The sequence below is a fragment of the Periplaneta americana genome, chromosome 3 (assembly GCF_040183065.1).
Source record: "Periplaneta americana isolate PAMFEO1 chromosome 3, P.americana_PAMFEO1_priV1, whole genome shotgun sequence".
Classification (NCBI taxonomy): domain Eukaryota; kingdom Metazoa; phylum Arthropoda; class Insecta; order Blattodea; family Blattidae; genus Periplaneta; species Periplaneta americana.
Genome location: NC_091119.1, coordinates 96,267,374 through 96,293,931, shown reverse-complemented (window position 1 = coordinate 96,293,931; position 26,558 = coordinate 96,267,374). Strand labels below are relative to the sequence as shown.

Below are 26,558 nucleotides of genomic sequence, written 5' to 3'. Positions count from 1 at the left end.
TTCGGACAGACTTGCTGATCCGGTGGAGAATTTCACTGTACATCGACAGTCCGAAAACAGAGTACAAAGCCACACAAAATGCTTGCAAACCCAAATTTATTTTCATTTACTCGTAAAAATAATTGATAGAGGACTGTGACGCTGAAAAAAAGAAACATACTAATTTTAAACATACTCATTTAAATTCTTCTATTACATAAATTATAACATTTTGAGATGATCAGTTAATTAATTTTATCTGCATCTCACCAATTCCATTATTGAACTCCATAAAAAATTCCTTTTAAGCTATATTTGAAACCGTAAGTTATCTTGGGCAGTCTAGCGATTACCGTTGAATACTACATCCGCGGGTTCAAATCCGACCAGGAGTTTTAAAAGGCAATACAAAATTTTGCATGCCTTCCTATCGCTTCCTCCGGGAGAGATGTAACGTCTGGTCCCGTATCGTAGATTTATAGCACATAAAAGAATCCAGTCCTGATAGAGAACTCAAAGTTTCGTCCACATTGAATTTCGACGCTCAATGACCTGCGCCTGAAAGCGTCACTAAATGTTTCAATTTAAAATTTAACAATACACATTTTCAACACTTGTGATACCAGAGAGTCTTGACATATCGCCTAAGGTTTTTCTTTCTTTTTTTATTTTTAGTATAAAGTTCTTAAACTGATTTCATTCTCCAAATTCTTTCGGCAGGCATGTCGATTTCAACTCTCAAAGTATAACTATGAAAAAAATTATTAGTTATATGGTTTGGGTTTCCCCCCTTCTACTGTAGTTCAACGTAGGCGTAACGTCAGCGCAATGGATAGTTGAAGAAAGTAAATAATCATGTAAGGTCACATGCTCTTCACCTCCCCATGTGGGGTGGCCCGTATGGGGAGTGAACAGGCTACCGCTGTTTACGTTCTCAAACTATCTGGCTATACACCAGTCGCTGTCGCTGTGCCAGACGGACATCTTCTGTAGCATTAAAAAGACAGTCCTTTACAAACTCTAACTGCAAATTTCATAGTATTAGAGCCATTGCAAATTTAATAATATTAGAGTCATTGCAATTTATCTCGAAATTCTGTAAGTCGCGTGAACAAAAACAAACTGAGAGGACGGAAGTTTTTCTGTGTAATTCCATTCTTATTTACTACGTTCTTTGAGAGTATTTTCACGAGCGGAACGTGATAACTTACCTCGCTCACAAACTTTTACCTGCGCAAAATTAAAATCACTCCTAATATTATAGTAACTTACATACCCAATTTCGATTCCACGTATTAAACAACGTATCTTCTCACTCACTCCCCTCGAATCCATCCCAGTCGCCGCTCAAGATATGCGTTCCCTGCAAATCAACCATTGACAAACTGTCGTTCCAACTCTACTCTTCATACTCCAAATTACCCTGGTCAATGGAAAACAGTTCCTTTCGTGTCTTGGGAGTTGAGTCAACACTACCTAGGTAGAAGGCCTTTTCAATGAAACAAAATGGCCGCTATAGGGTAAGAAGGGGTGAATAGGACCACTAAATGGAAAAGTATCTGCAACGTAAACCAGTTAAAGTAGGGAGCAGGAATATTGGCGGATGGAGGTATACCCCTTCATACTAACCCAACCCACGTTCCACCCCTACTTTAGCTGTAAACGTTCTTCGAAGGGTCGCTTCCGAAACATCTTTCACTCCTCGCTACGTAACCTAAAGTCTGTAACATCGAAATAGTGTTTATATATAAACACTGTCTGTGTGTCAGTATTTAGTGTAATTTCTATGCGCAGCATTATAATTATTTCATTAAACAACAGCACATGTGAACACTTCATTTGTTATCATACAAACTACTGGTATACAATATGCGACATGATTTTATAACTACTATACTGATATCGAATAGCATTCGTATTTTGAGGTGAATGAACTAAGAAAATTAGTTGAATTCATATCTTCCAAGTTCGACAGTCTTAGAGAGGAATTGGCGCACACAAGACATGAACTCAACTCCACGCAGGAGGAGATGAAGAGGCTAGTGCAAGAAAATGACCATCTCAAACGGAAAGTGCGTGATCTGCAGCAGTACATACGCAGATACAATATAATGCTATTTGGAGTTCCGGAGATCGATGAACAATCAACTTATGAAGTCATTGACTAAATATCGGAAGTCATAGGCGGTAGTGAATTGGTGCAACATGATGTAAGCGTAGCACATCGCATACCATCCAGGCCAGGGAAGACGCGTCCTATTGTCATCCGCTTCACAAAGAGTAGTAGTGATGAATGGCTCCAGCTGTTCAGAAATGAGGCCAAAAATGATGGCAGCGGTCCTGGGAATGCGACAAAGAAAGTCAACAGGGACCTTTCGTCAGGAAGAATCACAGCAGGTGACCAACTGACAGCAGTGACCAGAGATCTTTTGAACAAAACAAGGGTTGCAAGAAAAGATGAAGCCAGTCCCGTGAGTAAAATCACTGGTATTGATGATGTAAATAATTTGTAAATAGTATTGTGTCGGTACCCAGGTTTTATTTTATATAATATAATTGACTTAACAATGGCTAGTAATACTATATTAAATGAAATCCATCAGTACAAATTTAATAATAATAATAATATAATAATAATAATAATAATAATAATAATAATAATAATAATAATAACACAATGGTTTTTAACGATTTACTTCACTGCAATGAGCATATTGCCAATAGGCCTATACTATCAGATCTTAAAATATTTCACTTAAACTTATAGTGACCTAATTCCTGTTTTCCTCATTCTCTTAATAACCAGAATTTCAATCATGTTACGAAAATTTTAATTTGTTGTATTAATTAAAGTTTTTTTTAAGTATTCGTAAACACTATAAATAATTCCTTTCACTTGGCTCCGCATATCCGCTCCCTTTCTAGACATGTCGCTCAACTAGGCACAGAAGCAATTCCACTGTTAGTATTGAAAATTACTGTTTGAATATGTACAGACAACAGCTACGATGACTACTCTCTCAATACCCAACGATTGGCTTGCAAGCAACTACACCCGAACGCATCGACACCCTGCCAGTCAAGTCATCCCAATGGACAGGTCAGAAGAGAGGGGGTGGTACGTGCAAAAATGTCCTAAGTACGACCCGCCAATATCTTTGCTCCCTACTATAGGTTACTCAGTTTCAACTATACTCTAGTCAGGTAGCCTGTTTCTTCCTCTATCTCCCATATTAAACTTAAATTCGTTGCTTTCAAATATTAAAAGCTGTTTTGAACCAAGTCGACATACTGCATGGTCCTATTCAACCGACGTCGTGAAGGTGAATAGGTCCACATAGATGGGTGAAAGGGACCACTTCGAGGAATGTGGAATTATGATAAAACACGCTCTATTTATACCTATCAGACATATTTAATATTTTTATAACTTGTTTCAATAATTTTAAAATAATTAACATTATTACAAACACTAGTATGACATGTAGAAGAAACAAAACAATTAATGCGTAAAAATAATAGATTTTATATTCTACAAAATTTAAGATAATATTATAAAACCCCGAAATAAATTAGATTTTGGACAATGTCCATTGCCTGATCTATATTAGAAATATACGACGTTTCGAGATTCAGATCCGTTCTCAATCTTATCTCTTTTCGTGATATTGACACTTTTATTTTTTTTTATTTCCAATAGGTTAGTGGAGGCAGGGATTAAGCCTGACACTCTTTAACACTAATCCAGTACGTTAACCATATACCACCGAATTGTTAGCGGACTAGACTAATGTTTAACCACCTCAAAATAAAAATAACAAAAACTATCCGTATCATGAAAAACACATGAATATGACAGTAGACCCAACTCTCGAAACGTCGTGTATTTCTAATTTATCAAACAATGAACAATGTTCGAAAAAGGCGAGCCATTAATCATATACATCTGTCACAGAACTGTACACTTTTAGAGATTCATTAGTAATTTATACTTAATTATTTTATTTTCTCAGAGTGGGCCGATTCACCCGAAATGGTTTGGTGACTATTTCAACAGTTGGCAGCACTGACTCATGAGGCAGACATCCACTCACCGCCCAAACAAGAATCTCTGTATCAGTTTTACTTATTATCTCACACAAAACAAGATTCTAAACAGTATTCACACTATAAAATAATAAGAATATTATGGAGTATTTTAAAGCAGCTGTATTTATATCATCTAACTCCTTCTTCCTGCAAACAATGATGATTTTCACAAAGAAAGAAAGAAAGAAAGAAAGAAAGAAAGAAAGAAAGAAAGAAAGACTACTTCCGCGCGATTCCAGTTCTACAGGGAGGGGCACCAAGTGTTTTTAAAATAATCATAAAATAGTTTTTGTTTTCAACACAATTTATTGGTAGAACAACATTTGTAAGAACATTTCAATTATGAGCGGAAAATTACATCTGGCACGTGATGTCCGTCTGCGTTGACGCATTGTTGAAGGCGTTGACGAAAATTGACCTCTACTCTTTCCAGGATATCTCTGTTGATTTGGATGATGTGTTGACGTATTGCATCCTTTAATTCACCTAATATTCGGGGCATATTCTCATAAACACATGCCTTTACGAACTCTCATAGAAAAAAAATTACATGTGAACAGGTCAGGGGACCGAGGGGGCATGAAACATCACCAAATTTCGAAATGAAACGATTGGAAAACATAACTGTCATTGATGCTCTGGCGGTATGCGCTGTGGCTACATCTTCCTGAAACTACAAACGTTGACGAACAGTACCTCTTCTTAACTCTGGGATGAAAAAGATTTTTATTACCTCAATGTAACGCACAGAGTTTATAGTAACTGTAACCCCATTTTCTTGAAAAAAAAAAAAAAAAGTAGGGACCGATGACGCCAAACAGTCCCACCGCGCATCAAACTGTTACTTTGGGCTATGCAGAGGTTTTTCGTTAAGTGTCGCGGATTTTTAGCAGCCCAATACCGAAAAGTTTGTCTGTTAACGACTCCATTAAGGTGGAAATTGGCTTCATCACTCATTGCAACCATCATGTTTTCATATTGCTCGTGGAGTACAAGCATTTCCTGTGCGAAATTCAATCGTTGGAGGTAATCCCTTACATTGAATTTCTGCACAACCACCCATCTTGTATGGGTGTAAATGTAAATCGTCATGCAAAATCCGTCTTAAGGTTGACGCTCACTGGCACGAACCGACCGGAACGGAGCGAACCGGAAATATTCTGCGAGAGACGTATCCATGTATTTTAGGGTACGGCCACACGAGCTACATTTGTCGCAGGTTTTCTGCTACAAATGAAGCTGCCGTAATTGTCGCAAAATGGGTGGCCACACGGGCGCTACAATTACTGCTAGTTTCTGCGTTAAATGTCGCTACGTGTGGCCACATGACATGCCACACGTAGCGACATTTGTAGCAACTTTCTGCGACAAATGTAGCTGGAATTATAGACCGCATTGAGTTAAATGGAAGCGGCCACACGGAGCAGTAAGTGTAGCAAGTTTGGCGCCGTCTGACATGTTAGGTCTATTCGTGACCAATAATTTCCCACCTTAAACGAATTAACATTGTTGTTAGTTACTGGAAATTTCTTATTATAAAATCCATATTTTTAAACTTTAAATTTATATTAATATTTATTTCCGCTTTACTAATTCCCAGAGGAGACTCAGCGAGTCAAAGAATATACATGTCAAAAGACTTTTACCTACTAACTGACAATACATAAAGAATAAATATCATGCAGGAGAAAACAAAAAAATTGTAATAAAAGTACAAACAACCGTGTAAAATGAATGGTTATGCTTTAATTTTTTAGGAATGAGATAGAAAGCGAAAATCAAATGTCATGTAAAGGACACACAGATTAAGACTTTAAAAAGAGTGAAATAACAAATCAAAGTTATTCATTTTACAGTAGAGAAATACAATAATTTAGCGCAGTGTAAATTTACAAATGCGTATGGATACACGCGTAAGCTAATTTTAAATACAATTTTCTTAATCTTATTTCTGTTTTTTTTTTGTTACTTCACCAGAAGTTACAGATTAGACATGCTCTTCCCTTTCCAATACATGAATTTCTGAAGCATCTCCAAGTAAAAAGGAGTTTTAAACATGACCCAAAACACAACTCAAAGAGGCAATCTGTTTGTAACATATTTGAGAGATCTGTCTTGTAAAAGAATTATGTTTTTTCTTTTTTACCAAATGAAGTCGCTGTGAAGGGTTTACTGGAACGCTATTGTATAGATTTTATTATTGAAGGCAACCTTTGGTCGAAAATGAAAGAAAAAAATGTGTACTCTCGAAGAACGGTATTTTGAAAAGAGTATAAGTAAACACAGCTATCGTAAAAGTTCTCTTTTTCTTGGTTTTGCAGAATGCTTATTGGACGTTGCGGCAATTTAAACTTGACCCTTATATTCCAAAATACAACTCAAAGTGGAAATGTCTGTATAAACAATACTGATTTGTGAGATCAGTCCTGCAAAAGAATTGTACGTTTTTTTTTTACCAAACAAATTGCTGTGAAGGGTTTGCTAGAACGCCTTTGTATACATTTTATTATTGAAGAATTCTTTAGGTAGAAATTGAAAGAGAAAAATGTATGTACTTTTTAAAGAAAGATATTTTGAAGAGAGTTAAAAAATAGGGCAACTCAGCTGGACTATACATAAGCGAAGCAATATTTATTGGCACCGTATTGTTAGTAACAAAATATGTTACATATATTGGCATCGTATTGTTATAAATCTGTCATGATAATAATTTCCCATCTAAAAGTCAATCTCCCTCTCTACTTCACTCCCTCATAAACACAAGTTAATTCTGTTGTTATGATTACATATACATACTGAGAATTTCAACCATAAAAAAACGGGTTTTCCTTCAAATTTGAGAATGCCTTTCTCCCATTGTAGGCCTAAATCTTATCCTATAGAAAATAGAGTTTACGTCCTCTTAAACATGATAGATCACGTTTTTCAGATTACTAAATTTCGGGGCAGGGGGAAACTGAAAGGTGAATCTTAGGGTATGTTACAGTTTCATGTCTCATAAAGTTTTTTTACCAACAAAAGAAAATTTAACGCTAAAAGATAAGCGGGGTGGTACAAATTGCGATATCTTATAGATAATTCGAGAGACAAATTTCACTGCACTCATCAGTGTCACTTGTTTTATTTTTAAATACATTAGGCGTGAATAAAATGCCAAGGTGTTGTATGCCTGGCTGCAAATTCAATTACTAGAAAGGAACTTAGTGGCGATATATACTTTTCCTTCTGGTGAAGTAACAAAAAAAAAGGAGTAACATTAAGAAAATAGTATTTAAAATTAGCTTACGCGTGTATCCATACGCATTTGTAAATTTACATTGCGCTAAATTATTGTAATTCTCTACTGTAAAATGAATAACTTTGATTTGTTATTTCACTCTCTTTAAAGTCTTAATCTGTGTGTCCTTTACATGACATTTGATTTTCGCTTTCTATCTCATTCCTAAAAAATTTAAGCATAAACATTCATTTTACACGGTTGTTTGTACTTTTATTACAATTTTTTTGTTTTCTTTTGCATGATATTTATTCTTTATTTACTGTCAGTTAGTAGATAAAAGTCTTTTGACATGTATATTCTTTGACTCACTGAGTCTCCTCTGGGAATTAGTAAAGCGGAAATAAATATTAATATAAATTTAAAGTTTAAAAAATATAGATTTCATAATAAGAAATTCCCAGTAACTAACAACAATGTTAATTAGTTTAGGCTGGAAAATTATTGGTCACGAATAGACCTAACATGTCAGACGGCGCCAAACTTGCTACACTTACTGCTCCGTGTGGCCGCTTCCATTTAACTCAATGCGGTCTATAATTCCAGCTACATTTGTCGCAGAAAGTTGCTACAAATGTAGCTGCACGTGTAGCCACCCATGTCTCTACGTGTGGCCACCCAACAGCAGTAAATGTCGCAGAAAAAATGGACCCGGGCCCATTCGAGTTGCGACACGACCTTGGGATGCGCCAAACTTGCTACATTTACTGCTCCGTGTGGCCGCTTCCATTTAACTCAATGCTGCCTATAATTCCAGCTACATTTGTCGCAGAAAACTTGCTACAAATGTAGCTCGTGTGGCCGTACCCTTAAACAGCAAAAGCTCACTTGTCCGAACGGAAGCAACCGGCTGCCGGTCCTGACGGACAGGGTTCTCGCGACACGACCCTAGCGGAATTTCCGAGACGGCGGATGACGATCGTCAGCATTCGTATGTCTTCGCTGGTCTTCGGAGAAAAGTGTGTTGGCTGTTCTCAGTTCTTTCCCACTCAACATGTGCTGGTGCGTTGTCCAGACAGATTATTCTTAAAATGGGTGATGGAAAGTTAATTTTAACAGTGCTAATCTCGCTTCTGTGCTCATTGGCCTTCGAACTGTGATGTTTCCTTTCATTATTTCAGGTGCTAATAACAGATGAAGTTTTAAACATTTCTCTTCGTTCATACAAAAAAAAAAAAAAAAAAAAAAAAAACATTACTCGGTCTTTACACAAATGTGGGAAAAGATGGTTAAATTAATCAAACGCTTTTTTATAATGTTATGACTAGAGCCCGGATTGTATGTTCCGTTGTATTGTATTCCGTTCCTACATATGTAGCTATAAGGAAAGCTAAAAGTCCGCGAATCTCATTAAAGGGATCATTATTCCGAAGTTTTAAATATTTTTACATATTTTGGTGCATAATAAATATTTTGGCATATATGATATATTTTTACATATTTTGAAGGATAATGCATATTTTGAAAGAATATATACAATTTTTCACCAATTTTCTCTCTACGTAATGCTTAAGTTATTTTTTTAAATTGTTTATGCTCGACCATGCCGAAATGTAGTAATTATACACCTGGTAGCAGACCTTTAATGCATGTCATTAAAGTACACTTACTCATTAAAGGTCAGGTCTTTCAGCCAATGACGATTCAGGTTACAACTGTTCAGCCAATGACAGGTCAGCTTTCTACCGTTATAAAACCGTAAGTATCGATTATTCTCGGATATGCAATCGAAAGAGAATTAGCGAAAAGTCACGGAGGCTGGAAATCCAATACTGTCGCAGATGGTTATGTTCTGTTACTATAATAATTAGTGTTAATTGTAAATAATATTCAAATAAATTCAATTTGTCATCTCGTTTTTCAATGTCTAATTTAATTTCAATGTTATCTCTGTAGGTTCTTATGCCCTAGCAAGGTCAATGTGAACATCTGTTCCTCGGAAAAAATCAATACTTTCGCGTCTGCCAACATCTCACAACATACGGGACATTGGTCAAGGTCAGATACAAAGAAAATTAATAATATCAAGTTAGGAATATGGTCGAGCATAAAAAGTCGTACGAAACTCGCCTATAATGGTAATTAAGAAGCTCGTATGAAAATTATGAAACTCGCTTGCGCTCGTTTCATAAATATCCATACTCGTTTCTTAATTACCTTCATTATAGGCTCGTTGCATAATGTACTATTATAAAGCTTATCCCTTCGTCTCTAGTGCATAAATATAATTTGATAATTGAAAATAATAACGTATTCTGTCAAAAAATGGACATCTCTTTGCAATGCTAATAGTTTGTAGGTTATATCCCTTGAGAAGTAACGGTAAAGTAGGTACAAATACCAATGCGAATAGTGGGTCATTGTACTGCTAACGTAGTGAAGGAAAGAATGAAAATTACCCTGCGGGTTGACCGTTTCGCAGAAACACTCCCAATCAGTTGCTCTGAAAGAAAACAATAGTTTTTTTCTGTTTTTTTTTAAGAAACTTATTTTGACATCAGGTAATACAAGTAGCAAGCCTACTGCCATTCGCATCCAAGTTAAAAGACTGGTTTTCAATTGACGATTCCTTTACTAAAATGGTAAAATCGTGCAGTCCAAAGTGTGTGACAAACGCATTGGGTGGTCCATGAAGTCACAATTAGAATAGCATTTAAAAATTGGACTTCATGTGAGAAATAAAAAACGTGCTCCGTCGAAAAGAAACAAGTTCTTCTTACACAAGTGGCGCTGAAACATTCGTTTTCAACAGGTGAATTTAATAAAAATTTGTGCATGGCAATGGTTGCTGCAAACATATACAGTGGTATAAACTTGGAGTTCCAAAGTTCCAAGCATTCCTACGCAAATACTGCAACTTCAATATTTCGCATGAATCAACACTCCGGAAAAAAATATTTGAACTCCTGCTACACTGACACAATGGAAACGATTAGAGATGCACTTGATGATTCCTACGTATGGGTTGCCGTTGACGAGACGATCAATAACCGCAGAAAATACGGAAAAATATTTAATTATTAATTGCGCCTCCAAACAATGAGGTTCAATCACATGTGCATCTGTAATTTTTATTAGTGTGCAAAAATACATCTACTAAAGCTTAGATTTTAAATTACCAACGTTTTTTTTTTTTATTTATTACATATTTATCTACATACTTCGTCATTTTTAGCTTCATATTTATGTAGTCTACATATCCTCATTTTCACATTACATAAAATCCGGGCTCTAGTTATGGACCCATATTTTCTTTTTTCTTTTCTTTTTTTTCTTCCTCATCAGCTAAAGACTCAGTAAAATAAAATAATCTTCGGAACTACTATCCCACTCCATGTTTAAACCAGACTACCTGTCGACTGGTACCGGAATATTCCGAGCAGTGAGCGTCAGAGCTTCCGCGGAAGACGGACTGCTGTAGATTTCCGTTCCGGTCGGTTCGTGCCAGTGAGCGTCAACCTTTACCGTACGATTGCTGATTCCAAGCGCAGCTGAATGTCTTCGAGCAGAGCGTCGTGGGCTGCGCAGTATCGCTTGTCTGACTCTTTCAACATTTTCTGGAGTACGCACTCTGCGTTGGGAGCCGGGCGGTTTATTCTTCGGTATTGCGCCTTTTATTCAAAGACTGTTAACGCAACATAAGATTGTGTCACGCACGGGAACAGAATCATTGCGATTAATATTAAATCTGTAGCAAAACTCACGCCATACCGCCGTCACCAACTCGACAATCCTAACAAAACAATCATATGCAAACATGCGTCCACTGTTCCATGATGCCGACTGCAGGTGAAATGCTATAAGCCACGGAATCCAATGTCACATGCCGCACGTCTCTCTCTTTCATAATGACCGAGTACAAGCCATTCCAAAAACACTTGATTCCTATGCCCCACCTTGTATCAGCTTCTAAGGGATTCTAAAGTAACCCATGAGATGTTAGCACCTTATAAACCAGTGTCGATGATTCTAATATTAAATATTTTCTAAAATTGGCTCGATTCGCCCGCTGGGCCTATTCGCCCCCTCTTACTCTAGTAGGCAATCATATGGCAATGACATAATAGGCTACTTACCGCAATTTACTTATACAGGGTGTTAAGAAAAAAGTATCCAATATTTTAGAAGGTGCTAGTATGCATCAAAACAAGGACAAAAATTGTCTAATAAACATGAGTCCTACAACACATACTTTCTGAGATTTGAACACTTGTTTATAAGAGGTGCTCAATGTGACGTCCATTCATGACAATGCATTCCTCTGCCCTTCGGCGTAAGCAATCACGCACTCTTTGAAATTGACCTGGTTGTTCTCGATAACCAATAGTCTAGAGGATTTATATTTGAGGAACGAGCAGGCCAAGGTGTGGGGCCTCCCCAAACAATACAGCGGTCCTCAAATATCAGCGTCAGGTGTTCACGCTCATTGCGGAAAAAAATGTGCTGTGTGCCATCGTGCATGAACCACATCTGTAGTCTTTGGTGACATAGCACATGCTTCAGCAAAGTAGGCAATAAATTAATTAGAAAATCCTGATAACGAGCCCCAGTTAATCTCTGTGGTAGCACGTATGACCCTTAATCTATCGCCAAGAACGCCTACCCATACGTTGATTGAGAATCGGTGCTGATGCCTTGTTTCAAGTGCATGGGAATTTTCATCAGCCCACACATGCTGATTACGAAAATTCACAACACCATCTATGCTGAACTCCGCTCATATCCGCAACCAAACTTTTCTTTTCAGTATTCCCTGCGACGTATCAGTATTCCATGCCAGGGGTGTCAACTACGGTACGATTATCTAGTAGCCAGCTGTATTGTAGGGCAGAAAAATGCATCGCCATAAATGGACGTCACATTGAGAACCTCCTATGAACAAGCGTTCAGATCTCAGAAAGTATGTGTTGTAGGACCCATGTTTATTAGACTTTTTTTCTTGTTTTGATGCATACTATCAGCTTCTAAAATATTGGATACTTTTTTAACATCCTGTATAAAGTATAAACTTGGCTCCAATAAAATATGTCAGTGTGTGAAAAGGTTACAATTTAATAATTCAGAATTTTAAATAAATTACAGATAATACAATATAACTAAGTGCATAATATTTAAAGAAAAACTGTGCTTAACCTTTTATGCATAAAATACACATTTATGGCAACTGAGGATACGTGATTAAATATTTAAAATCAAGCTCTTATTATCAAAAGTATGTGTTTTATAATTAGATGGAAGGTTTATAAGAAAAATGCTCAGACACGTTGACTCTCATTTCTTAAAACGATTTACTTTGTAAATGTGAATCGTTTCTGTAGTCACTTTGCATGAGCCTGAGGTTCCCAACCGGTGTGTTAGATAATAGCAGTGCAAATTCAATTAACGTGAGAGAAAATTCTCTTCAGAGTTCGCAAAAATGTACTGCGTTTCGTAAATATTAGTGATGAATACTTGCAATATGGTTTTACGTGACGTGGAGATGAATATGAACAAAATCCCGAGTATCCTATATGCGGAAATGTTTTGTCAAATCCGTCGATGGTGCCGAATAAATTAAAAAGACACTTAGGACTGCCGTTTTCAACGTGATACTTGTGTGGACTAGAATTTTCTACCATGAAAATAGTGAAGTCTAAACAAAGGAATAGACTGCTGTATCTTGAAGATTATTTACGTCTAAACCCTTAAAGCCAGGTCACGTACAGAGAAACTTTGTGTAACCTACCAAGCTCAGACTTCACATTAATTTAAATAGGTGAGTTTTCAAAAACGATAATAAAAATCTTTTATCGGACATCTAGTATAGGTAGGTTGGGATTTTTGACACTACGTTTGTTTTTTCTAAGAATTTTCGATTGCGTGTTAGCATCGACCTATCTACATCACTGGATGTCCGACACTAGAACATAGAAGTTGTTTTCAGTGCTTTTTTTTCTGGCGTTCCGGCAACTTTTTTTTTTTTTTTTTGCATGTAACCGAAATATGTGAATAATTATGTTTTTAATATAATTTTTCTTTGAATTCCGCTTAGACCTTTAGGGTGCTATTCATAGACATTTCGCAGCACGCGCTACGAGCGTACTAAGCTAGCCCCGGCTATCCACTGGTTACTTGTACAGAATTCAAATCATATCCTATCGCTAACACTGGTTTACGAATACGAAAAACGCTGATCATCCACCGGAAACCCGCGCTAAAAAGTCTATGAATACGGCCCTGAAAGTCTTAGTTGGACGAAAACGGGGTTAGAAACGACAAAATTCCCGTGCAGTGAACATTAATCTCCCTTCCGCTATAAAATATTCTACACTGAGTTCCACCACCTTTTTCTCCAGAGGAAAAGCACTGGTTGTTGTTGTTGTTATTATTATTATTATCATTATTATTATTATTATTATATTATTAATAATAATAAACACAAATAAGTGTGTCGCGATATCGTGGGCGTTCAGTAAAGTGTGTCGTCAGTCAAAAAATGTTAGAAACAACTGGCATGAGCTATGACGTCATCGAATAAATTTTTTAATTAGAACTTTTTTTTTCACATTTTCTGAAAGAGCGTGTTTGAAATTGTACATTCTGGAACATCTCATTTAATTGAAGTTGATGTCTCTCCACACAAAAAAAAAGGTAATACAATTTCAATACCTTTCAACAAACACTGCATGAAGCAATTAATTTTACTAACAGTAAACATTAAATAATTAAATTCATTTAATCGTTCAAAATGTCCTCCACTGACAATCTGGCAATGACTAAGGAGCAGTATAAATTCCTTTCGAGCATCTTCTATAACACCTGACAGTATTTCTCTAAATTTAATTCTTATTCTGGTCTTCAATTCGTTCATGTCACTAGGTTGCGTGGCGAAGATCCTACACGTCAGGTAACCCTATAAAAATAAATCAAGCAGAGGCAGATCAGGTGATCTTGCAGGCCATTCGACATGCCCTCTTCCTCCAATCCATCTATTCGGAAACAGTGACTGCGTAATGGGGAGGAGTACCATACTGTTGAAACTAGTTTGAATAGTGTGGTATGTCTAGAGCTTGAAGATTTAGATGTAGAACAGCAAGTATTGGTATAATATTTCACGCAAAAACTCCAAATACCGGTCATCGGTAAGAGACTCGTCGAAAAATAAGGCCCCAAGACTTTGTCTCCTACAATTAATGCCCAACATTTACCTTCGTGGGGCACTGTGTATGTGATTCTGTTATCCAGTTTGGATTCTTTTCCGACAAATAACTGCAGTTTTGCCTGTTCACCTCTCCATTCTGGGAAAATGTAGCTTCATCACTAAAAATAACATTTGTTACAAAGTTTGGATCTTGGTCCCAGAAAACAGTCATTGTCTCGTAGAACTGCAACCTTCTATCACAGTCCTCTTCCATTAACTCTTGTACGAGTTGAACTTTATAAGGGTGGTACTTACTACGATGCAATATTCTCCAGGTGGTTGTTTTCGAAATACTAAATGTAGATTCTAAATCACTGAGACAGAGACCTGCACAACGGTCCAGCTCGTAGGCTGTTTCAGCACTGCACAGCACTAGTCCGTCACGTCACCCTGCATCACCGCACGGGTCGGGGCGGACTGCTTGTGGAGCGGTTTAGTGCCGTAGACTTGTTTGTATCAAAGCATTGAGCCCAAGTTTCCGCTTCTATCAGTTACTTATGAACTGAGTTTGCACGAGTTTGTGCTTGTGTGTGAGGTTCGATCAACGATCAGCTACTGTTTCAAACGTTTTCGTTTTTGATTTGTTTTTCAAGATGAGTCCAAATAATGGTGCATCGCAAAGAAAATACAGTCTCTGTGATGCTGCTATTACAGTATCAAAGTTCTTTGACAAAGAATATTATGATAAAATATTTTAGCAAAGATCTTTGATAAAGGATAGGTTTTGGGGTATATTACACTACATAAAATCTTTTTTAAACATTTTATCAAACATAACTTAAAATTAGGAACACATCAAGAAACGATTACACAGCACTCGTGAAACTGGCAGATAAAATGTATCATGCCAATATACATGAAGAGTCCACTGCAAAAAGAGGGAATGTCATACATTTGTGAAAAATGAGATGAAGGTTCAGTACTACAGATCAAAGGGAGTAGAATACAATAAACTTTGTTGCATTGCAAGACAGATGATAGTTCAAGATCTACATCGTGTTGACGAATTGGTATACAACACAAATTTCATTTCCTACAAAATTAAATAAATTCGACAGTCCACCTTTTTTGCAGTGGACTCTTCAAATAGTTACAAGGATTTACTGAGGTGAATAACCGGCAGTCGAGTGGAGTACATACGTACGTTTATGTAATTGGATGTGTAGCTTAAGAAACATGTAGCTTAGAGTGTTTACAATGCTGTACAGAATGTTGCGATATGTACTCGATTCTAGGACAAGTAGGCCTGTATTGGATTTCTTGTCTTCAGCAGAATGCACGTTCTCTGAGCAAATATTACATAGGTTATACAGTTTTGCAGATATGCTGTATACAATATATAGTACGGTCAGTTATCCGATAAAATGTCAAAATGACTAACTTCTGCCTCCAGAAATGCCCAGAGCCTGACTTTCAACATCTGGCATGTTCAGAGTAACTGATCCGTCATATTCCTAGCAAACCTGTATACGGTGCTTGGAATAATAAAAAACTAACTAAGGAGGGTAGGAGAATCGACCAGGATATGAGGAAAGTAGGATGGATTTAAAATCGTGCACATAACCACGTTACTCGCGGAAGTAGGCTACAAGTTATATCTCATTTGACTTGTGAGAAAAAAGCAAGATAAAAGGTAGGTTCTTATCCTATTTATGCTTATTTGGCGCGATCTACCACGCCCTGATATTCGTAGACGACATAAATTCACTCTGCCTAGATAGCCAAAGAACTCAACATTCTGTGTCATTACATTAACCTCCCCTCCTATACTTCGTGGAAACCTGCAATTAACACAATCTACTAGAGCCGTTGGAAATATAACAATAATCTGCTGATCCTATCTTCTGCCTTGACCTCATTGTGAACCTTCACAGTGAAACTATTGCAAGTACTGCTTATTACAAAGAACTCATTAATTAAATAGTATAACAATAAAAGTCACTATTTTGTATAGCATGCATTTTGAGACATTCCATCATTTATAGTTGGGCTGTCAAAAAGGTGGCCCGTGGAAAGTTATGCGCCCAGCACAGCTCGTTTTCCGACTCGAACATTAAGAAAATAAAGCAAATGAAGAACAATTTTGTTTAAAAATAAAAATCCAACTACAGAGTATTCAAATAATAATTAAACATTATGATCTCTTGCACGATAATTTTCACTTTCATACAGTTTAATAATTTCTAATGTGATTGCTAAAGACAGGAATTTTCCCACTGAGACAACAAGGTTAGGTATGCATGGAGTGTTCGTTGTTAAAGAGAGTGTGAGAGTAGCTAGCAGTGCAGGTGCATGTTACGGAACTCCGCCATCGCATAAGCAAGTTGTACTCGGAAAACTACAGACCACAGAATCAGACCTGTAAATTATTTTTTATACGTTATCAAAAAATTATACAAATGAAGATCGACATATTGGCATTATGATGTGATAGAATCTGAGCCATCTGAACTCTAAATATGTCAGCAATCCTGCAGGTCATGGCCTTCGTGTAATAACCTATTGTTTATTGTAGTGTGTGTTTTGTTTTATTCTGAAATGCAATTAGTTCTCAAAAGTGACGAAAGATGGATTTTGAAAAATATAAAAATTATGTAGGAAAACTAACGCTTCACAGAAAATTACTATTTTTCTGAAAATCCTTGGATGCCAAGCTTCAAAATGACGGGTCACTCATTAAGATCCGTTCAGCCGTTTTCCCGTAATTTCTATTACCAGTTCAAATTATATATATATATATATATATATATATATATATATATATATATACTAGTCTTCAGCACTTTTGCATTCATTCCGATGTTATAAAAATTAATTGTATTTAATATAAGCAGCAGCAGTGAATTTATTATTAATGCGAACTGATTATTTTGAAATTGCAAGTACGAATTTCTCAGTCTGATTAGCTGTAACTAAAAAAAAAATGAAAAGGAGGTATCTTCTCATTTTCTAATAAAGAAATTAAATATATGATGTTACATATAAGACATAATTATCTACATACGGTATGCGCCAAAACAAACAGTACTGAAATTCTCGCACTGATACTGCGCATGTAGGCTACGTATCGTATCCATGGTGAAGTTTGTTTATTGTTGATACATAATAGGTTTGACCGGTCTTGATTTCAAGAACTAGCAGAGAACTAGTCGAGAAACCCTCAAAAGTAAGTAAGCTGAGTGCGTTATCCACTTCCAAGAATGCTTTGATCCCCTCAATGCCCCGCGCTCCGTAATCGCCTACGATTTCTTGCATATAATGACAGTAGCGACATCAGCACTCAGCGGTCATGTAACATTGAAAGCATAATAATAAATTAATCTTTAATTTCACTAGACAAAAACTGTTCGTTTTGTAGATGCGACCCTTCGCATGATTTCATGGTCATCACATTCAACACATATTTGTAACTGCACACCAGAGAGTTACAAAGCAAAGAAAATAATGTGAAATTAATTACGTTTTCATATTTTATACATAATCCAGTTGAGAAATACTGCCATTGCAATGAGTAGCAGTCACTTCATATGATTCGTTAATACGACCGAAAAGACTTGGGGCCATATTCATAGACATTCTTAGCGTGGGCTTCCGGTGGATGATCAGCGAACTAACGTTTTTCGTATTCATAAACCAGTGTTAGCGATATGATATGATATGATATGATATGATATGATATGATATGATATGATATGATATGATATGATATGATATGATATGATATGATATGATATGATATGATATGATATGATATGATATGATATGATATGATATGATATGATATGATATGATATGATATGATATGATATGATATGATATATGATATGATATATGATATGATATGATATGATATATGATATAGGCCTATGATATGATATGATATGATATGATATGATATGATATATGATATGATATGAATCCTGTGCAAGTAATCAGTCGATAGCCGGGGCTAGTTTAGTATGCTCGTAGCGCGGGCTAGCGAAATGTCTATGCATAGCACCCTTGGATACAAAGTAAAAGAGAGAGGCGATTTCATCATAATACTCGTATTATTCATTACACGTATTACAAGAAATTATTATTATGAACACTAACATAATCGTTGTAGATCATTTTACTTATAGACTAGATAGGTATTGCCAAATATAAATTATTTAAGCACATGACTAATCTATGCACAAAACGATAGAAGATTAGTGGCTAGTTTCTGGAACGTCAGATATTAGATTGCAATATTTGTTCGGTAAGTGTTTCTGAAATGTCGGATAGCAGTTACCGAATACATAAAACTTCCCATAAGTTAACTTATATGAAGCTAAATGGCCAAGTAACTCCTTATGTATTCGATAAACATGCAAAATGGCGACTGAACAGTTGATACTCGAGCCAGAAAATCGTGATGTTACACAAATTGACGATATCCAAGAGAATGAAGCGTGGAGAACAATAATTACCTACTTCAGTTAAGAAGTAAAATCATATATATCATATTTATGTTGCACTGTGACATTAATTACATGAAGTTCATTATAATTTCACTAACATTGAAGAATAATGTCGGATGATAATAATTATTATAATATTCCATGATATTTAAGGAATTATTTTAAAATAAGCAAAGTTTGACCTTTAGATATACGAAAAAAACAATACCTATCCGAAAACTGTCAAATTGACGTCAATTATCAAGATTTTAGATTTTGAATTATATTCTCGTCCTTATAACACTATAAAAGACTACGTAAGGGGTTGCAATCTTAAAGAATTCCGTAGCCTATTGAATAACGTATTACACACATATCTGAGAGCTTATTGGATCGAGCACAAGCATTTTCTATTTTATTTTTCCTTTCTAATCGTTTTCTTTAACTACATCACTATATTCTTTTATAGTTCATAATATATTTTTTCACCTCTCTTCAGTCCTATATTTATTATATTATCGTCAAATATATCCTGTAAGTAGGCCTGCATACAAACTTCAGCAGCATGAATAGACTTCAGCATGAATAATAAGAATCCTTGACATATAAGAACAGAAAATTACAAGTTATGCAAAAAATATTTCCATAACTAAATTTAAAAAAAAAATCATGTAAAGTTCTTCCTAGTTGTCATTTTTATAGCGAGTAATTACATAGAATCAGTGTTGGCAACTCCAATTCATGGAAGACCTTAAAGAGACTGTGTTGAAGTCGTTAAATACATTGTATCATCAATTAGGAATTTATATTTCTGTATCGTCAGAAGTTAAAAAGTTGATAAATGTTTATATTAACAATAGTAAATGTGAAATTTTTGTAACTAAATTGAAGTTCAAAAAATTTACTGAGTTTGCAAGACTGCTCAAATCAAACTGGAAACATATGTTACCATCTAGCGGTCAAATTTAAAACGTGCTATCGAATACACAGCTATTGGGTAGATAGATTTACTTCCAGAAACAGGCACAGACTTAGCTATTCCATAAAGTTAGTCTAGTTTTATGCAACCGGACATAAATGAAACAGGACGTTTATGATTTGTGATTGTTGCGGACACAGGACGAGATATGCTGATGAGCACCCAAATCACACATCACCGTCTGAGAGATGCAAGTGAACTTTTTAATTTTTAAGTATTTAAATCATAGTAACGTTGGAAGGAAGCGCTTTGATTATGATGGCATCTCATCACACTGTCCTCCCACAAAAATTCACTTGACGAAAATTACCGTTATGAGGACCACTACCTTTAAATGCAAAGTACTACACAAGTCTTCTAGATTTCGCTATACACGACTGACAGTGAAGTCTTATTAGTCTTCACAAACAGAATTATTCATACGAAAATTGGAGCAAGTAGAGAAAAACACATAAACAGATTCGAATATACTTTAAAGGACGTTGGGAATTAATTAGTACAACATAATTAATAAGCAAAAGTCCGGCTGCAAGTAACTTCACAAAAGTGCATTCTTCAACAATTCTGCTTCGATCTATGATATTGAATGCATAATATTTTGACTTATAATTGCATGCATAATATTTTGACTTATAAAAATGTCATTTTATAAGGAAAATATTTAGCATGCAAACTTTCTTAGTTTTCTAGAATAAATTGACTATCGTTACTTATCTTGTCCTTAAAGCTCGGATGTATTATGAAAGGAGAATAATGGTTTGCAGTAATGGCTACTGAAGGAAAATCGTAAATGTAGTCCTTGACGCTTACGAAAATGTTGTAATCCTCCACCTTTCCACTTATGTAATTTGTAGATATTGATAACGTCTCGTAGGCCAATGTCTGAAATCTGACAGTTAACTCAATTTACATTACAGAAAAGGTGGAAATTATTTTATATTTAGTTCCTGCAGTAATTGTACTTAGTTCCTACACGATTCGCTACACACAACCTATTAGTTCAAGTAGGATTAACACGCCAAGCGGTCCTGCAAGTCTATGTAAATATTATGTTAGTTCATCAGGTCAGGTTACAACGTGTATAACAGACTCGAGTAAGTGCGTTAGTCTATTGCATCGAACTAACAAATACGGATGTTTAGACTGTCAGAATAAATACTAAATAGAAGCCACATCTTTATGCAAAATCTGTTACATATTATCATACTGGGACATAGCAAAGGTGATATGCTTAACGAACATATCGACAATGCGACATGTATTTCATGACTAGTAAGTAGCCCGTTGAGTATCAACGGAATCTTGGATACTTATTGAAGACTGCAGAGTTAAGAAGCAAGCCTCTGAAGTGGTGGAAACAAAAAACCACTGATTTCTAAAGTTCTGACAATATACTGTCAGAAATGACTAGTAGAAGAAAAGATGATGAGCGCACTCTATCTTGAACATAAGATATATACGGATGTGTGTGAAGGAAACCAAACTCAATACATTCATAATGAAGACATGGAATACTCTGACAGATTAAGAATCTGATCGGCTGAATTTCCCAATATTTTCCTCGGTCTCAAATACCTCGAAGGAAAAACATTGATGAATGCAATAAAGAAAGTTCTATAAGAAGTGAACAAGTACCAGTGCCATAGCATGGCTTCCGAAACAGGGGAAGCAACTAAGATTTTAGCAATGATTCCTAAAATTAATTAAAAGTAAGAATAAAATTTTACATCAATAAATAATAACAGATTTCGAATAAGTAAAAGTAACAATTCTACCTTATCATTTATAATGCAGTGTACTTAGGTACGTACTTACTTACAAATTCACATAAGCCCCCCACCCCATCAGTCCCTATTCCGAGCAAGGTTAATCCAGTCCCTAGTATCATATCCCACTTCAATCAAATCCATTTTAATATTATCTTCCCATCTATGTCTCGGCCGCCCGAAGATCTTTTTTTCCCTCAGGTCGATATGCGTTTCTGGATTCATACGTGCTACATGCCCTGCCGTCTAGATTTTTATTGGGTTATTTTACGACGCTGTATCAACATCTCAGGTTATTTAGCGTCTAAATGATATGAAGATGATAATGCCGGTGAAATGAGTCCGGGGTCCAGCACCGATAGTTACCCAGCATTTGCTCGTATTGGGTTGAGGGTAAACCCCGGAAAAAAAAACCTCAACCAGGTAACTTGCCCCGACCGGGAATCGAACCCGGGCCACCTGGTTTCGCAGCCAGACGCGCTGACCGTTACTTCACAGGTGTGGACAAACGTCTAGATTTACTGCTCCTAATTATGTTAGGTGAAGAATACAATGCGTGCAATTCTACGTTGTGTAACTTTCTTGTAGTGCAGCATGTCATTCTTAAATATTACATACTTTTATTTGCAATTATTATGTCATAAATACCCATCCAAACGCATGAATGAGTTTCCTTATACTGTAATATTTACACGTAGTTCCTTACTATGTTATTTAATGCAATATAATACCAATACAATTTTAATATCTTTATTAACTGTGATATAGGTCTACATATAGTCTATTTTCAAATATATTAATATTTAAATTAATATCGAGGGATATAATTTTAGTTTTCTTTATTAACATGGAACGACTAAGTAAGCACCTATTAGGGAAGAAAGTTCGTTGACATTTCTGTAACATTCTACTCGTATCTTGCTTCTTAACGACGTGGGCTGATGCAACCCGCAACATATTATTTTCTGAAAAAATTTAATGAAGCTTAATTATCGTCGTATATTCATTACATTCAGGATATTACTAATGTCTTGAGCAGCCACGTTCTACGCAATACAATGTTTTTAAAATTCCCTGCCTTCCCTTTTAATTCAAAGGTTTCTGTCCCCTTCTAAGATACCTAATATATATCTAACATCAAATTTATATAATTAAATGGTATGTAGTTTTAGTTCATATTTTAATTATAATACTGCTGTCCCCTATTAAGGTACCTATAATTAAATTAAATTTGCATAATTATATTTAGGTACATAAGTTTAATCTTCCATACCTTAATTCTAATTAAATCAAATTCGTATAATTATATTTAGGTACATACGTTTAATCTTCCATACCTTAATTCTAACATTGCTATCCTCTTCTAATAATGCCTAAAAATATTTTGGAGCCTATTTTAGTATTTTAAAATATACCTTAGGTGTCTAAACGTGTTTTTCCAGAGTTAAAGTATACAAGGACTACTCATTAATATGGATAAAATCTTGAATAATTTTGGTGCTATAGGCGTGGGCAGATGAGCGGACATAATCATGAAAACCACTTATTCGTATTTACTGATCATTTATTATCATTACTATGATTATTATTATTATTATCTACTAGTAATGTTATCTTTTATAGTTGTAGTATTAATGTGACTACTAATAACATCGTAGTAGTTTAAATTTTTTAACGCTGCACACTGTCGCGTTGTGAAAAGTACCACATACTGCTTGCTCATATGTCGTCAATACAGCGGAGAAACGTCAGGAACAAGGCTGGATGCTACTCACGAATTATACAGTGTGTATCAAGAGATCAGGTCAATCTTTAAGGTCTTTTCCCTTCCGGTCTCCCAACTAACACTCTATATGCATTTCTGGATTAGCCCACACGTGCTACATGCCCTGCCCATCTCAAACGTCTCGATTTAACATTCCTGATATGCTACTGGAGCTAAATGACAGCTGTGAGCAGTATGAGACGAAGATAAGTGCAAATAAGACGAAGAGCATGGTCATAGAAAGAAAAATACTGAAGATAAACTTGCGAATTCTAAATGAGGCAGTAGACCAAGTGGACAGCTTCAAATGCTTGGGGTGTACTATAAGCAGTAACATGAGCTGCTGCCAGGCAGTCAAAAGGAGAATAGCAATGGCCTAGGAAGCCTTGAAGAGAAAAATGAACGTCTTCTGCGGACTTCTGGAAAAATAACTAAGGAAGAGGCTAGTGGAGTGCTTTGTATGGAGTGTGGCATTGTATGGGACAGAAACATGGACTTTACGACGAAGTGAAGAGAAGCGAATAGAAGCATTTGAAATGTGGATATGGAGAAGAATGGAACATGTGAAGTGAACAGACAGAATAAGAAATGAAGCTGTGCTGGAAATAGTGGGTGAAGAAAAAATGATGCTGAAACTGATCAGGAAGAGGAAAAGGAATTGCTTGGTTCACTGGCTGAGAAGAAACTGCCTAGTGAAGGATGCACTGGAAGGAATGGTGATCGGGAGAATAATTAGGGGTAGAAGAAGATATCAGATGATAGACAACATTAAGATACATGGATCATATGAGGAAATAAAGAGAAAGGCAGAAAATAGGGAAGACTGGAGAAAGCTGGGTTTGCAGTGAAAGACCTTCCCTTGGGCAGAACACTAAATGAATGAAAATTATGTCAGGTGAAGAATACAATGCGTGCAGTTCTGCTTTATGTAACTTTCTCCATTTTCTTAAAACTTCTCCCTCTTTTTATTTGTGCTGTTGTACTCGCATTTCTGAATATTAGCTATAATACCTCAATCCATTTCAATGATATTTTCACTCTTCCCATTGCTTTCTACAGTACTGTGTTAGGTATACCATCACAATTCATTAGCTTTCTTCAAGTGTATGGAAGTCATATATTATACACAACATGTCTCTAAAAAATGTTAATACTTAATTTGGGTAGTGATTCACACTCTTATACATTTATTTTAAAATTTCTCCTTTGTTTCCCATCGTTTTCAACACATATAAGCAATGCGTCCGTCATTCTCTCTCGCAGATCGTCAACATTACGTGGTTTGTTGCATATACACGGACTTTCATCATATTCAATCGCCAAAACTCGCAGGGAGTAAGATCTGGCGAACGTGTTGGCCATTGCCAATTCATCTTCGTTGAAATGTTTTGTTAATATACATTTGGAGCTAAATGCAGTGGAGCACCATACATGATTTTCCATGCAGATGACCTGGAGATACCAGATTCTGCACTTTCGTCATGCTGATTTACTTGGATTACGTAAGAAAGGCTCTTGCACAGCAACTATGTTTTCGAAGGAATCGGCCTGTACGTGATCGACCGCTGTTTGCTTTGTAATTTTCAGCAAATATGCCAGTTTCGACGAACTTTTAAATGCGATAAATGGTTAATCTACGTAGATGGTGGATCACTGTTCAAGTAGGCTTAATATTCTGCGGACCACTGTGGGGGAAACACGTCCATCTATGCCTCTATCTTCATCTTTGCTGAATCTTGTAGCCATTTTTTGCAACAGAGATGAAAACAAATTCATTGTAACCATGAAAATACCATGACCTATCTTATTTTGAAGAAATTAAAACATGTTGTCCACATCCTTGTATAATCAAATAAACAATCACTACCCATATAAGCGTCTACATATTTTGGAGACATGGTATAGGTATACACATAGGGTACTTGAGTCAGGTAATCATGGACAAAACCTTCAACAAAACTATACGTAAAATTATGTATTAGTTTAAATAAACACATTTGTTGGAATTCTTCAAATTACGTTTGGTATAGACATGTATAACCACAATACAAAGAGCCACCGACGTGGCTCAATCGGTTAAGGCGCTTGCCTGGCGGTCTGAAGTTGCGCTCGGACGCGGGTTCGATACCCGCTTGGGCTGATTACCTGGTTGGGTTTTTTCCGAGGTTTTCCCCAACCGTAAGGTGAATGCCAGGTAATCTATGGCTTATCCTCGGTCTCATCTCGCCAAATACCATCTCGCTATCACCAATCTCATCGACGCTAAATAGCCTCGTAGTTGATACAGCGTCGTTAAATAACCAACTTAAAAAAACAATACACCAAGCTGATTAATTTAAAATCTTATATGATTTGGTCGATCTGCTATTGTTTCAGCTTTCAGCCTAATCTTTAAATTGTTCATGAATGAAATGTATCCATATTTTCATATTCATTCATCCACAGTGTTCAGACTAAGGACTGCAAACCCAGCATTCTCCAACCTTTCCTATTTTCCGTCTTCCTCTTACTCTTCGCATATGATCCATGTATCATAATGTTGTCTGTCCAGTTTATATTTAGCTGCTTATTTATTCTGCTGATTAACATGCTCGTATTTAACTCTTCTTTGATTATAGCGGCGTTTGGAGTGTTCCGCTGCTACACGCTTTAAAATTCTTAAATAAATGCTTAGACTCGAAATGTGAGAATTTCCTGTGCAATGGATATACGGGTTCGAAGTCCTGTCGCAGAACAGTACATAGTGTTGTGTCTTAATAGGAATTCGGACACTATGTGCGATCCCCAAGGTCGCCACGCCGAAACCTGTTTCTGCGTGCTACATACTCAGAACATCCACCTACGCAACCGATACGGCACGCTGAACCAAGCGCAAAACAAGCTCAATTCAATTCCACGAGTTGTCATACATGTGCAAAAAATAATAATTACGAAAGTTACACACATTTTGTCATATGAAATTATATAAGTTTCGCAACAACTTTTTTTTGCAAACCATATATCCGTTTATAATTCATATTTTTGAATATCAGTCAAAAGACACACACAGGGTGTTTTTTTGAAGAAAAAAAAAAACAAAAAAAAAAAAGCATTCAATAT

General features: G+C 36.1%; 1 protein-coding gene across 9 annotated transcripts in view; it reads right to left on the bottom strand.

Moving 5' to 3' along the window:
- RhoGEF2 (Rho guanine nucleotide exchange factor 2) overlaps positions 1-26,558 on the bottom strand; it is a 453,695-nt gene that overhangs the window by 378,479 nt on the left and 48,658 nt on the right. The gene's annotated exons all lie outside the window — the stretch shown is intronic.